Source organism: Lontra canadensis, unplaced genomic scaffold, assembly GCF_010015895.1.
Source record: "Lontra canadensis isolate GAN:19392208 unplaced genomic scaffold, GSC_riverotter_1.0 scaffold6, whole genome shotgun sequence".
NCBI classification, from domain to species: Eukaryota; Metazoa; Chordata; class Mammalia; order Carnivora; family Mustelidae; genus Lontra; species Lontra canadensis.
Genome location: NW_022631000.1, coordinates 8,675,069 through 8,687,069, shown reverse-complemented (window position 1 = coordinate 8,687,069; position 12,001 = coordinate 8,675,069). Strand labels below are relative to the sequence as shown.

The following is a 12,001-nucleotide window of genomic DNA, read 5'->3' as shown; positions in this document are numbered from 1 at the left end:
ACCGCCGCCTGCAGAGAGTATGCTGTTTCTGACCAGCTCTTCTAACCTTCTGCATCATCCGCCCAAAGGCAAAGCATTTGTGATACTAAATAACCCAGTCTCAAAATGTCCAGGGTGAAATTTATTTTTTTCTTAGAAGAAGCAACTTTGTATTCTCAGGCTGTGTTTGCCTTCCTGTGCAATGGGGGTCGGGCTGTTTTGAGAGACATGACCCGTCAATGTCATCAAACCAAATCAAGTAAGAAGTCTCCTTGGTGAGAGAGCGTGTTGGATTTCAGCTACTCTCCCTTCTCAGGACCTTCGCCCGAGTGGAGACAGCAGCATGGCCGGCCGGCCAGCCAGTCAGGTGGTCCGCCTTTGGTCAGGCAATCTACAGCACCCTCTAGAAGATTCTACAGGGTACACCCTGGAGCCAGTGGAAACCTGACTTAAAGTGGCTACCGGGTGACCAGCCTGGAGCCACTCTCTCCCAACACAGAGAACTTGAGGGCTTTATCATTAGTTTAACACGACCATCATCAGCCCCATGGTTTCCTCCTGGCAGGATGAGTATAAGTGAAATTTGTGCAAATCTCCCTTTGGACATAATGGAGCATTCCATAAACTGAAAATCTTAGGACCCAATTATAAAGGCCAAATTGCTATTTTACTCACTGAGATAAATAGCTATGGTCTCAGACATTTGCCCTTTGTAATTTTCCTTATCTTGTGGATTCCTCACACTGAAACCTGGAGGGAAGTATTTGTTCTGGTCATGGATCTATCTGTTGGGTGCAGGTGACAGAGGCTCAATTCAGCTGAAAAAACAGGAAGGAAAGAGGGTTGAGGATTACTGTAAGATTCAGCTACAGTCTCACTAGATCTAAGAAAAACTGAACAAATCAGTCTTTAGGACAGACCAGACACAATTGAAGTAGTTCTGGGACCTGTAACTCTCTACTTCCATCCTTCCCTTGGGTCAGTGTCCACCCTGGTTTGAACATACACTATTTGGAGTGTGATCAGGTTACAAAAATGACCAACTGTCAGAAGATATCTCAAAGTGAGGGGCCTGTGGCCGGAGAAAAGGACAGGCAAAGCGTTACTCCCAGATAATTCCAGAAGAGCATTATCTCCAGCCAAGCCCATAAAGAAACTGAAGCCTAAGAAAGTTAGAAGAGCTTAGTCATACAGCCAGCAAATGGCTTCAGGCCGTCTGAGAGCACAGGTGTTTTCTGCAGACAGATCTACGTTGAAATCCTATAGGTCACTTGCTGTGGGGGTCCTGGCCAGGTTTAATCTCTTTGCACTCCAATTTCTTCCCCATCAAAATGGGCTCACATCAAAGGTTGGTTTTTAAGACTGAATGAGATGAGATCATCTATGTCGCTCATCTACATTCGAGGCTGGAATATAGCACCATGGGAAAGACAGTAACAGCCTTCCTCTCCCCTGTGACCCCATGTCCTGGGCTGCATCACAGTTCGCCATGAAGCGTAATTGATCTTTTGCTGTCCTTCCTTCAGTCTGTAGGCTGCCACTCCCAAAGACTACCACCAAGACCGCCAGCTCCTTAGACCGTGTCTCATTTCTCTTGCATTCCACCCCAGGCTGGCTGAGCAAATGGGTCATCTCTCCAAATTCCCGTAGAATTGTAACTGGCTGAATCCGTTCCAGTTTTCCATGAAGGAAATCCATGAAGGACCATGCACCATCTTGGTATTTCATTGAGTCTTTCTCAGCTATCTGCTTCTTCTGGGCACCGACCTGGTTTGTGTTTTTGTTTTTGTTTTTGTTTTTGTTTTTTTCCTCTTCTCCCTTCTATATCTTTTTCATGCAGCTCCACCTGGAGGTCAGTGACTCAAGTTCGACACCAAGACAAATTTATCACAGCAGGAAAATGTCCCCCCATGCAGGGACGGCTGTTCAACATCAGATGACTCCAGAAGAAGAGAAGGAATTCTAAATTCTATGTCTTGGGTGTGTTATTATGGGATTTCTCTATGGGAGCTGCGTGGGGAGGGAGGATAATTCACAATAGTCATCCTACAAACTTCTCCCAGATATATGAAAAGTCTGGATCTCAGCAACAGTGCTCAGGAACCACCTAGACAAGGGACTGTGAGGAGACATATCCCTCTCATACAGATGCAGAAATGATAGAAACAGGAAAGAAAAGGCAACTCACATTTGACAAATACTGTCTTGTGTCTGCACTTTACACACAGTATTTTATTCCCCCAGCAACTCGGGGAGGTGGGGAACCTAATCCAGTTTTCCAGATAAGGAACCATGAAGTGAAGGACCTTAAGTGATCCCATTAGTCAGGGAAGTGCTAGAACCCGTTCATTTCCCCCTTTTCATGTTTTAGGCAATGCCACTTGACCACCATTACCTGGGAGAGAAGGCCGGTTCCCAAGAAGACTGGCTGAGCCAAGCCAAAAGAAGGAAAAGAGTTGTTTGGGAACAAAGCCCTAGCCGATCATCACTGAAAAACAAAGATGTTCACCACTTAGTGTGGAACCATGGAAAGACCATTCTAAAAAGTACAAAATCCTTCACACAGGGGCTTTTGGATCCAACGGAACCTTCGCTCTATCTTTTATGATATGACCTTGGGCAGGTTACTTACCTTTGCTAAGTCTCAGTTTCCCCACTTGTTAAAAAGAAGAATAGTAGTACCTACCTCATACAAACACTGTAAAGATTAAATGCAACAGCTTGAGTAAAGTATCCCTTGCTTAGGAAAATGCCTGCTATATAGCAAGTACTCAAAAATGTTAGCTATTATCAATAGTAGATAATCTTAAATAAATGGGGCTTTCTTTGTCACGGAAATTGCTACACGGATGATAAATAAGATGTTCTTCCTTAATAAAGAGATGTGATTCATTTACAAAGAGGATACATTTGCATGTAGACAATAATGAGATAATGTCATTAAATGCAGTTTGTTCCTCTAAGAAGTTTGAACCTACTACTCCCCATTGATGCTGAGCCCCACCCCCTTGCTTGTTTACACAGTTAAATTGCTTAGCAACCCCGCTTCTAATCTTAATGCAGAGATAAAACATTTCCATCAGGGACCAGGTGTCAGTACCTTGCTGGCTCAGCTGGAACAGCATGGAACTTTTGATCTCAGGGTCATGAGTTCAAGGTCCAGGTTTGGTGTAGAGATTACTTAAACAAACTTTAAAAAAAAATTTTTTTTTTAAAGAATAGGACAAAATGCTACACACCTTAGATATACTACCACCATTATTAGCGATTAAGCAGAAAAATCACATGATTTTGACTTTCTGAAAATTCAGTTGATTGTTCCTAGCCCATGTGTGAGGCGAGGGCTGACCAAAGTAGCTTGGTGCGTTGGTGGAAGGGTTAGGAACATCTTGGGAAGGGATGAGTCTCTGAGCTCTCGGTTCTGAGTCCTACCTCATCATTAATTCAGCACACTCTCATCCCTGCCTTTCAGACCTTGCCTAGCTTGACAATAAGAGAGGGAAGAAGGTGACAGTGATAAACTCTGCCTACACAGAAAAAGATATCTCGGTTACTCTGTGGAGCAGAGAAATTCCTAAGCCTACAACACCTACGACACCCTGAAATTCCAACAGTGTCAATATCCCCTTGCCAAGGGCAATATTCTCATCCTTTTGCTATCAGCCTTTCCTATTCTCCATATTCCCACACTGCGGGCCTCATCTGTAACCTTTCATAGAGGAGCTCTTATCACTGGGCACTCCATACTAAATCCTGTTTTCAAACAAGGTAGGGGAAAAAAAGAAGTATGTATTTGATTTTATAATTGACTTCTAAGACCTGAGCTAGGTTTTCCAACATGAATTTTTGAGGGCTGATCACTTGGACTGCTATAGCAAAGACTCCAAATTTGCTCTCCTTGTTAGGTAGAGTCCTTTCCACGGTATGTTCTCTTTCTTTCTGTCTCTCTCTCTCCATCTTGTCCTCTTGAATACTGGACTTAGGATCAGAAAACCCACCTCCAGGCTTAGCGCAGATCTAGTTTCTAGCCTCATTAGTTTTGGGCCTTGAATAAATCACGTCACCATTCTGAGCATCTATTTTTCTATATGGTCAAGGAGGTAGTTGTACTACGTGAATGCCAAAGTCCTTCCTAGTTCTAAAGTTTCTAACCCTTCATATGTCTAAGAAGGACTTTCAACTCTGGATAGACTATAAAGGTCACAACAGGCTAACAGCCACACTGTCCCAAGAAGGAAAAAAATAGGTACATTGCAAACATCATTCAAGACACTGAAGGGAGATGGATACAAAGACATTAGATAAACTAAAATTCCTAAGTGACCTTATAATCACCAGCTATTTGCATCCCAAGGAGCATTTGCCCGTTGCGGGTATCGATTGAAGACTGGATTGGGCCAAGCAGGACCCTACTGGGGAAAAGAGAAAGCAGCAGAACTTTTGGTGAATGTGTAGGACTGGAGTAATGGATTAGAAAACAGAAAAGTGCCAAATACAAGACTCATTCCTTTAAGTTTGGGATGGTAGGGAAGGGTTATGTGGGCCAAACCAGAAAGAGAGAATAAATTTTTTTCTAGTCTGCAGTGCCTTGGAGACAAAGTCTCACTAGGAATAAGGGTTTGCAATGAATGCACAACAGTTCTTTCCCTTAGACCATTTACCAGATTCTGAAAACTATGTGAAATGGAAATCTGTAACATAGGCTCAGAGCCTCTGAAGAACAGAACTGTTAAAGCTAAGGAGAAAGGGAGTTTCTACGCTCCCCACTGAAAGCCCTTTGCAAAGAAGAGAGACAAACCGGAGGTGCATGGACTTATTTACTAAAATTTACTAAAAGCTGCCACCCAACCTCACACCCAGCTTAATCTGGTAGCTGTCTGCCTACCAGAGGACTAGAGGAGCCTTTGATGGTAGAGAATTTCATCTGAGCATTCTGGCATTTTATTTTGTTTTTGGGTTCCCAATTTCTATAGTACAATTCAAAATTACTAACATGAGAAGAGAATGGAAATGTGATTGATAATCAAAAGGAAAAAAATTCAAATAATAGAAGCATAGCCACAGATAATTCAAATGTGGTAATTAGCAGAAAAGGATTTTAAAATAATTAAGATTATTATATCTAAAAATAGAGGGGAAATGAATTAAAAGATTAAGAATTTCAACAGAGAATTGAAATTTTTAAAAAAAATCAAATGGGTATTCTAGAATTTAAAAAATACAGTAATATATCATCTAAACTGAAGAATTAATTGAATAAGTTTAATAGCATGTAGAACACAGAATTTTTATTTCAAAGACCAGATCACTTAAAATTAAAAAAAAAAAATCCAAAATTGAAACACAAAAGTAGGGGAAAGGAGTGAAAAGAACAGAATAAAATATAAGAGACATGTGGCACACAGCAAAAAAAAAAAAAAAAAAAAAAAAAAGGGCAGTATTATATGTAATTGAAGTCCCAAAGGGAGAGGAGAAGGGGGACTGAAAAAGAACAGTTGTTGTAGAGATAACAGAGAATTCTCCAAAAGTGACATTTAGGGACATCACATTCAACGTGCTAAGAACTTTGAGGCACCGGGGTGGCTTAGTGGGTTAAGCCTCTGCCTTCAACTCAGGTCATGATCTCAAAGACCTGGGATCAAGCCCTGCATTGGGCTCTCTGCTCAACCGAGAGCCTCCTTCCTCTTCTCTCTCTGCCTGCCTCTCTGTCTACTTGTGATCTCTCTCTCTGTGTCAAATAAGTAAATAAATAAAATTTTTTTTTTAAAAATCTTAAAAACAAAACAAAGTGCTGAGAATTAAAGACAAAGAAGAAAATCTGAAAAGAATCAAAGAAAAAAAGAGACACGTTCCCTTCAAAGTAACAAGACTGATAGCAGACTTTTTGATAGAAACTATGGAAGCCAAAAACAAAACAAAACTATGGAAGCCAGAAGATAATGCTTTAATATCATTAAACCTGAAAGGAAACTGCAATACCAAATAAAATTATATCAAGTGAAAATGTACAACACTGAAGTGAAAATATAGATATTTCCCAATAAACAAACTTTGACGGAGTTTGTCTTTAGAACGGCACTATAAGATTCACTAAAGGAAAACTTTCAGGTGGAAAGAAAATAATCCTAGATGGAAATAGTAAATTTGGGGAAGGAATAAGGAACACTGGAAGGAATAAATATGTGTATAATTCTTTTTAAACACTAACTCTTTAGAACAAAAATTTGAGGAAAGATTTGTGAGAACACAATGTAGGAGTCAAATGTTAAATAGTGTCACAAAGAACAGGAGGATCTAAATGATGTTAAACTATTGAAAGTTTCTTGACTTACTTGTGAAGTGGCAAAATGTTGACTTACAGTATATACTGAGAAGCTAGAAAAGCACAGTAACTTTCTAGGATAAAAGCTACAAGAAAATCCAGAATGAACAAAAAGATACTACAGAAAAAAATGAAAAATAAATACTTCAGAAGCAGGTAGAAAAGGAGGCATAGAAGAACAAATTATAAATTGAAAAAAATAGAAAAATATAGCAAGTAGAAAGAATTAAATAAACTATTTCAGTAATTATAGAAATACATGGACTAAGCATCCAATCAAAAAAGAAAGATAAAATGGATTATTTTAAAAACACAAGACTCAATTATAGGTTCTTTACAATAAATAGATTTTAAAGTTTAATATATTTATCTGGGAGGAGTAAGTCAAAGGCTTTGAAGAGGAAGTGCCCCAGGTTTGAGTTCTAGTATCTGATTATAAACTGAGCTTACCTAGGTAAGTTCTCTGAGCCTCAGCTCCCTTATCTATAATAAGAGTAACAATATTTATCTGATAGGGGTTTTGTGAGAATAAATAAAATTAATGAGAAAAACCAAGACAGTGACTAGAAAACCCTCAATGTGTGATAGGTATAATTTCTCCTCTCATTACCACCAGCCAAGATCCCAGTTTCCCTTAGAAGGGGACTCTAATATTGTGGCTAATGGCTTGGATGCTCAAATCACACTGCTTGGCTTTTAATGCCAACACTGTCAGTTACTAGCCCCATGACCTTGAGGAAGTACTTAACCTCCCTACACCTCGGTTTTCTCACCTATAGAATGGGTACATCTCAGAACTGTGAGGATAAAATGAGGTCATCTCTTAAGACACTTAGCACATGGCCTGCAACATGAGTGCTCTCTATGCAGCAGTCCAGGGGACTATTAAAACATAAATCAGATAATGTCTATCATTTGCTCAAAAGTTTTCAGTGTCTTCCCACTGCAGAGAGAGTAAAAGCCAAAAACTTCCCAATCACCTATCATGTCCCTTAAGATCCCTTACCTCCCTGAGCTCATCAACTAGCTAACGTCTTGCTTATTCCACTGACTTCGGACACACCTGTCTCCTCTCACCTCAAACCAGTCAGTTATGCTGCTATCCCAGGGTTGTTATACTGATAGAGTCCTCCTCCTGGACAGTTCTCCCCTCCGCAACCACCACGCCAGCCCTCAGATCAGCATGGCTTTGCTCCATTACCACCGGCAGGTCTTGCTCAAATGCATTATTCAGTGAAGGCATATGGGACTGGGCCATGGAAGACTGAACCTCCCTCTCTTACCCTGCCACACTTCCCTGTCTTACTTCCTTGGTTTACATTTTTCCTTAGAAGAAGTCCCCACTTAATATTCTTTTCCATTAAAGTCCTTTATCAGTCTGTTGTGTGTTTCCTCCCACACCAATACAAGCCCATGAAGGCAGAGATTTTTGTCTTTGACCGTTACCATAGCCCATAGCACCGAGACAACTATCTGACACTTAGTAGGCACTTAAGGAATACTTGTTAAGTGAAAGAATGCAAAAGTTAGTGACCACTTTTATTATTTACGTGTCTGATCATTTCCTCCTCTTCTTTAGTAACCATTGGTGGCATTGAGCCAGGCCTTCACCAAGGACCTAGTTCAGCTTAATCCTCACTTCCTCCAGGCAGTCTCCCCTGAATTTCCCATGTCGGTTCCTCCTGTTCTGTCTCTCACAACATTGATCTCTGTTGTGTGATTATTTGGTTGAAGTCTATCTTTTCTACTAGACCTATATTGGTAGAGACTTCATGGATTATTGTCTCTTGCCTTTGTGTTCCCAACACTTAGTACAGTGCTTGGCACATAAAAAATATTCAACAAATAATGAATAAATGAATGAATGAATGATCAGAATGAGCTCTTGATTTATTTTGCCTATTGTAAAACCAATTTTGCACATTACTTGACCTCTCTGGTTGTGCTATGTTTAGTGTTTGTTCGTGATTAATAAGCTTTAGCATGTTTAATGTGCCGTTCTCTCATTGACACTGAACTGTATAACTTAAGCTAAGCTGGGCTCTGGCCGGTATTCATAAACATTTCTCACTAGTTTGTATTCAGAGTAAAAGATGAAAGAGCAATAGGTTGCCAGTTAGGAAGAATTCATTTGCTATTGTTCAGATCTGTGAAAGCATCCAATTAATATTACACATGAATATTTCACAATAAGAAGGATCCTGGAAATTAGTCTAGTAATAAAAAGAACAAAGTGAAGACAGATGCATTCTTCTTTATTGGGATGGAGAGATTATGGCAACCGTAGTGCAGGCAAGAGGAAGGAATGGTCATTTACTGGGAGCCTGTCACTTGCCAGATTCCATTCAAGATACTTTGTATTTATGATCCCATCTGGTCCCAACTGCGAGTGTGGTGGAGACAAAAAAATACCAGCGAATGTGGACATGTATGTATGTATGTACATATGTGTGTTTTTACGCATCCTTATGTGTGGATGTTGAAATTAACAAGCTCTCCTCCTGTCCGCTTCATGTTAGTTGCTCAAGCTGGAGGAGGTCAATTCGTGCCCCGAGCTTCAGTTCCTGCATTTGTAAAGTGTAGATCATAAGGGCTATCTCGCAGAGCTGGTATTAAGATCAAATAAAATAATGGATATGAACATTCTTTGAAATATTGAAAGCTAATGTGTGTGTGCTGTGCGTGTGCATGTGTGTGGTACTATAAGGATCAAAGCAACAATTTATCTCTTTGGATATCAAAATATTTTTCCTGGTGAAAGTTACACGTGGGGTGGAGTCTTATTGTATCCGCTTATTACCCATTCACTTATTGCAAGTCAATCTAATAAATATATTAAACGCGTGTGGCGTGCCAGACTCCAAAAGGCCATGGAGAATAAAGTGAACTAAACATGATCCTGCCTCAAGGAGTTCACACTTGAAAGGAGGAAGCATATGGATATAAAAATGACTAGAAGATTCAAGGCAGACTATGCATAATTCTATAGACATTAAGAAATCACACCCAGTAATTGATACAAGAAATAGATAATTGAGTAATGCTGTGGGCCAGGCACTGTTGTAGAACCCAACAAAAGAGTGGAGAAGAGAAATTTTTTTAAAGGCCTGTTTTCAACGGGCTTCTGTTCTTTTGAGTGAAAAGGGAGAAGCTCGTAAGCCAGAGGATAAACAAAGAAGTTTCGGTTCAGCTGCTTTGTTGCAAATAAAATAAGGTAAAGTGATGATGAGTTCTGGAAAAGTAGTGGTCAGCTAAGGTATCCGTTATCTGAGCTGAGGAGGAGGCAGCTCTGAGGAGAGCTTCTGAGAGAGAACTCTGCATAGAGCGGAGAGCGGGAGCTAGGACTCTGGGGCTGGAAGGAACCTCAGAAAGAAAGCGCCCCCCCCCCCCCCCCCCCGCAAATCACGCTCTGCGGAAATGGGAGAAATGAGAGAGCGAGAATGGAGGACAGAGGAGCAAGGCTGGATCCCCGCCAGACCAGACACCCCATTCCGGTCCCGGTGAGGAACTGGGGCTCTAAGTGAAGCGCAATGGGGAGCCAAGGAAGCCTTCAGGCAGAAAAGATAGTTACATCTGATTTACATTTTAAAAGAGCAGTCTGGTGGCTCTGTGGAGTGGGTAGGCCAGAAAGACCAGATTTTTGCAGTCCAGGTAAAAGGATAAGGAATGGTGACGTGTGACCAAGCTAAAGGCCGGCTGGATGTGGAGAAAAGAACAGATGCGGGATATATTTTGGTGGTAAGCCAACCAGAATTTGAAGAGGAAGGAAAAGTTGTTTCTAAATGAAGAACGCATTGCTGTCTATCTTTAGTTCAAAATCCTTTTATGTCAAACAATACATTAATTCTATAAATACACCTAATGTACATTTAAGCTACTATTAAAATTATTTGGCTCTCTATAGTACATGCTTATTAAAGAAATAGTAAAAAAGAGAAAAGCAAAAATTAAGAAAAGCGATATAAATACATATATAACATTTGCTATATGCATTTCTAAGACTAGAATGCCTACATTTTCCCCCAGAACTATGATTTGATCTTGTGTTTCTGAGGCGGCGGTGCAGAATCAGATTATGCCTTTTTTTTCTGGAGCATCTTTTGAGAAATGAAAATCATTTAGCAACTTCAACAGAAATACCACTGTGGACATTTCTTCATACATGGGAGACGACTTCCACCCACTGGGGCAAACGGGCCTGGGAATGCCCTGTTGTCCCAGCACGGATGGGCTGGATGGAGCACACTCCCCTCTCACCGAGGCCTTAAATACAACGTGATCAGACAGATGGCTGTAAATCCATTCCCATCCGTGCTCGCACGGGGGTGGAGGGAGGTCGCAGCTATTTACAGCAACAACTGCCTGAGCAAGGACTGAGTAATGCAGTTCCTCTAGGCAGCTGGGCTGGAAACCTTTTTCAAGGGGCCGTCAAGCCCTGTAAGGCTGTAAGGTGTAAGCGGCCGGTGTGCGCTCTGCGTCCGCAGGAGAGCCCCTGATGATTGTTTGCGTTTGGGGCCGCCTGTGTTTAAACACCAAGGAGCCCATAGAGGTAAAGAACGGGCGGGAGCGAGCCTTTGGGGGGCAGGCCGGGGAAGGAGTCCTGGAGAGAGCGGGGGGCGGGGGGAGTCCCGGGTCGGGAGGTCTCCTCCCACTCCCCACCTCGCGCGGATCGGAGGCTGGATGACGCCGCGGCCAGCCCGCGGGGCTGAGATGTGGCCGGCGGCAGCTCCCGGCAGCATCCGCTCCCCCGCCGCGCGCAGTAATGGATCCGCGCGTCCTAAAAGAGGAAGATAATGCCGGGTTTAGCTTATAAATAGCTGGTCGTACGCTCGCCCTGCGAAGCATTGATTGAGAGAGCCGAGCTGACTATTGATCTAATTTTAACTTACATTTTAGCACGCACCCTCTCCGCCTCCCCGCCGCGGTTCCCGGAGGTGGAGCTCGGGCCACCACTGCCCCAGGCGACCGCCAGGGGGCGGGCCACTCGCGTCCCCGCCGCCCTGCCCGTCTGGCCTCTGTTTACGCAGACACACAATGCCGGCCTTCATTGGGTCTGAAAAATAGGAGTTTGATTTTCCTGCGCCGGGATGACCTCACCACTCATGAAAGTCAGAGGAAAACGGGGAATTGGATGACGGGCAGTCAGGAAAATAAAGGTTGCATTTCATCCCCGCCCACGTCACCACCTACACAGAGCACTGGGGCTGTACTTGGGTTTCAAAAACCACTTTGCGGAAGTCGAGGCGTGGGGGAGGGAGGGAGGCAGGGAGCCGCGGAATGTTAAATCCCTCTGGGTGCCCTGGCACAGGCCTGTGCTGCGCCTTCTGTTCCGAAGGTTAATATCACCTACTCCCTGCCTCCAAGGGCTCTGTACTGAACTGTCACCAAATGCCGGGGCTCCAACCCTCTCTAGGAAAGAGTGACTTGACTTTGAAATATTATTAGTTATTCCAAAACATGATTCCTCTTGCCAAGGTGTGAATAGTGGTCATCGGCGATTTTATACTGCTAGCTCGGACATGCGTATGGCTTCACATGAATAGTGTGGGAAGGGGAAGCTTGTCACATTTTTGTTGTTACCTTTATGGGACCATGAAGTATAGTAGGGTCAACTATATGCGAAAACAGAAGACCAAGAAAGATGCCCCCCACCCCACCCCACCTCAATGTTTTTCCCCCTTGAGACCTAGAACTCAGCGT

The 12,001-nt window shown here is 42.5% G+C and overlaps 1 long non-coding RNA gene across 1 annotated transcript; it reads right to left on the bottom strand.

The window, feature by feature from the left end:
- Window positions 1-10,381: 10,381 nt before the first annotated feature.
- LOC116864522 lies at window positions 10,382-11,490 on the bottom strand. Its single transcript, XR_004382033.1, has 2 exons — window positions 11,191-11,490; window positions 10,382-11,078 (listed from the first exon to the last, which is right to left on the bottom strand). It is a non-coding gene; the product is annotated as an uncharacterized LOC116864522 (long non-coding RNA).
- Between the last annotated feature and the right edge of the window lie 511 nt (window positions 11,491-12,001).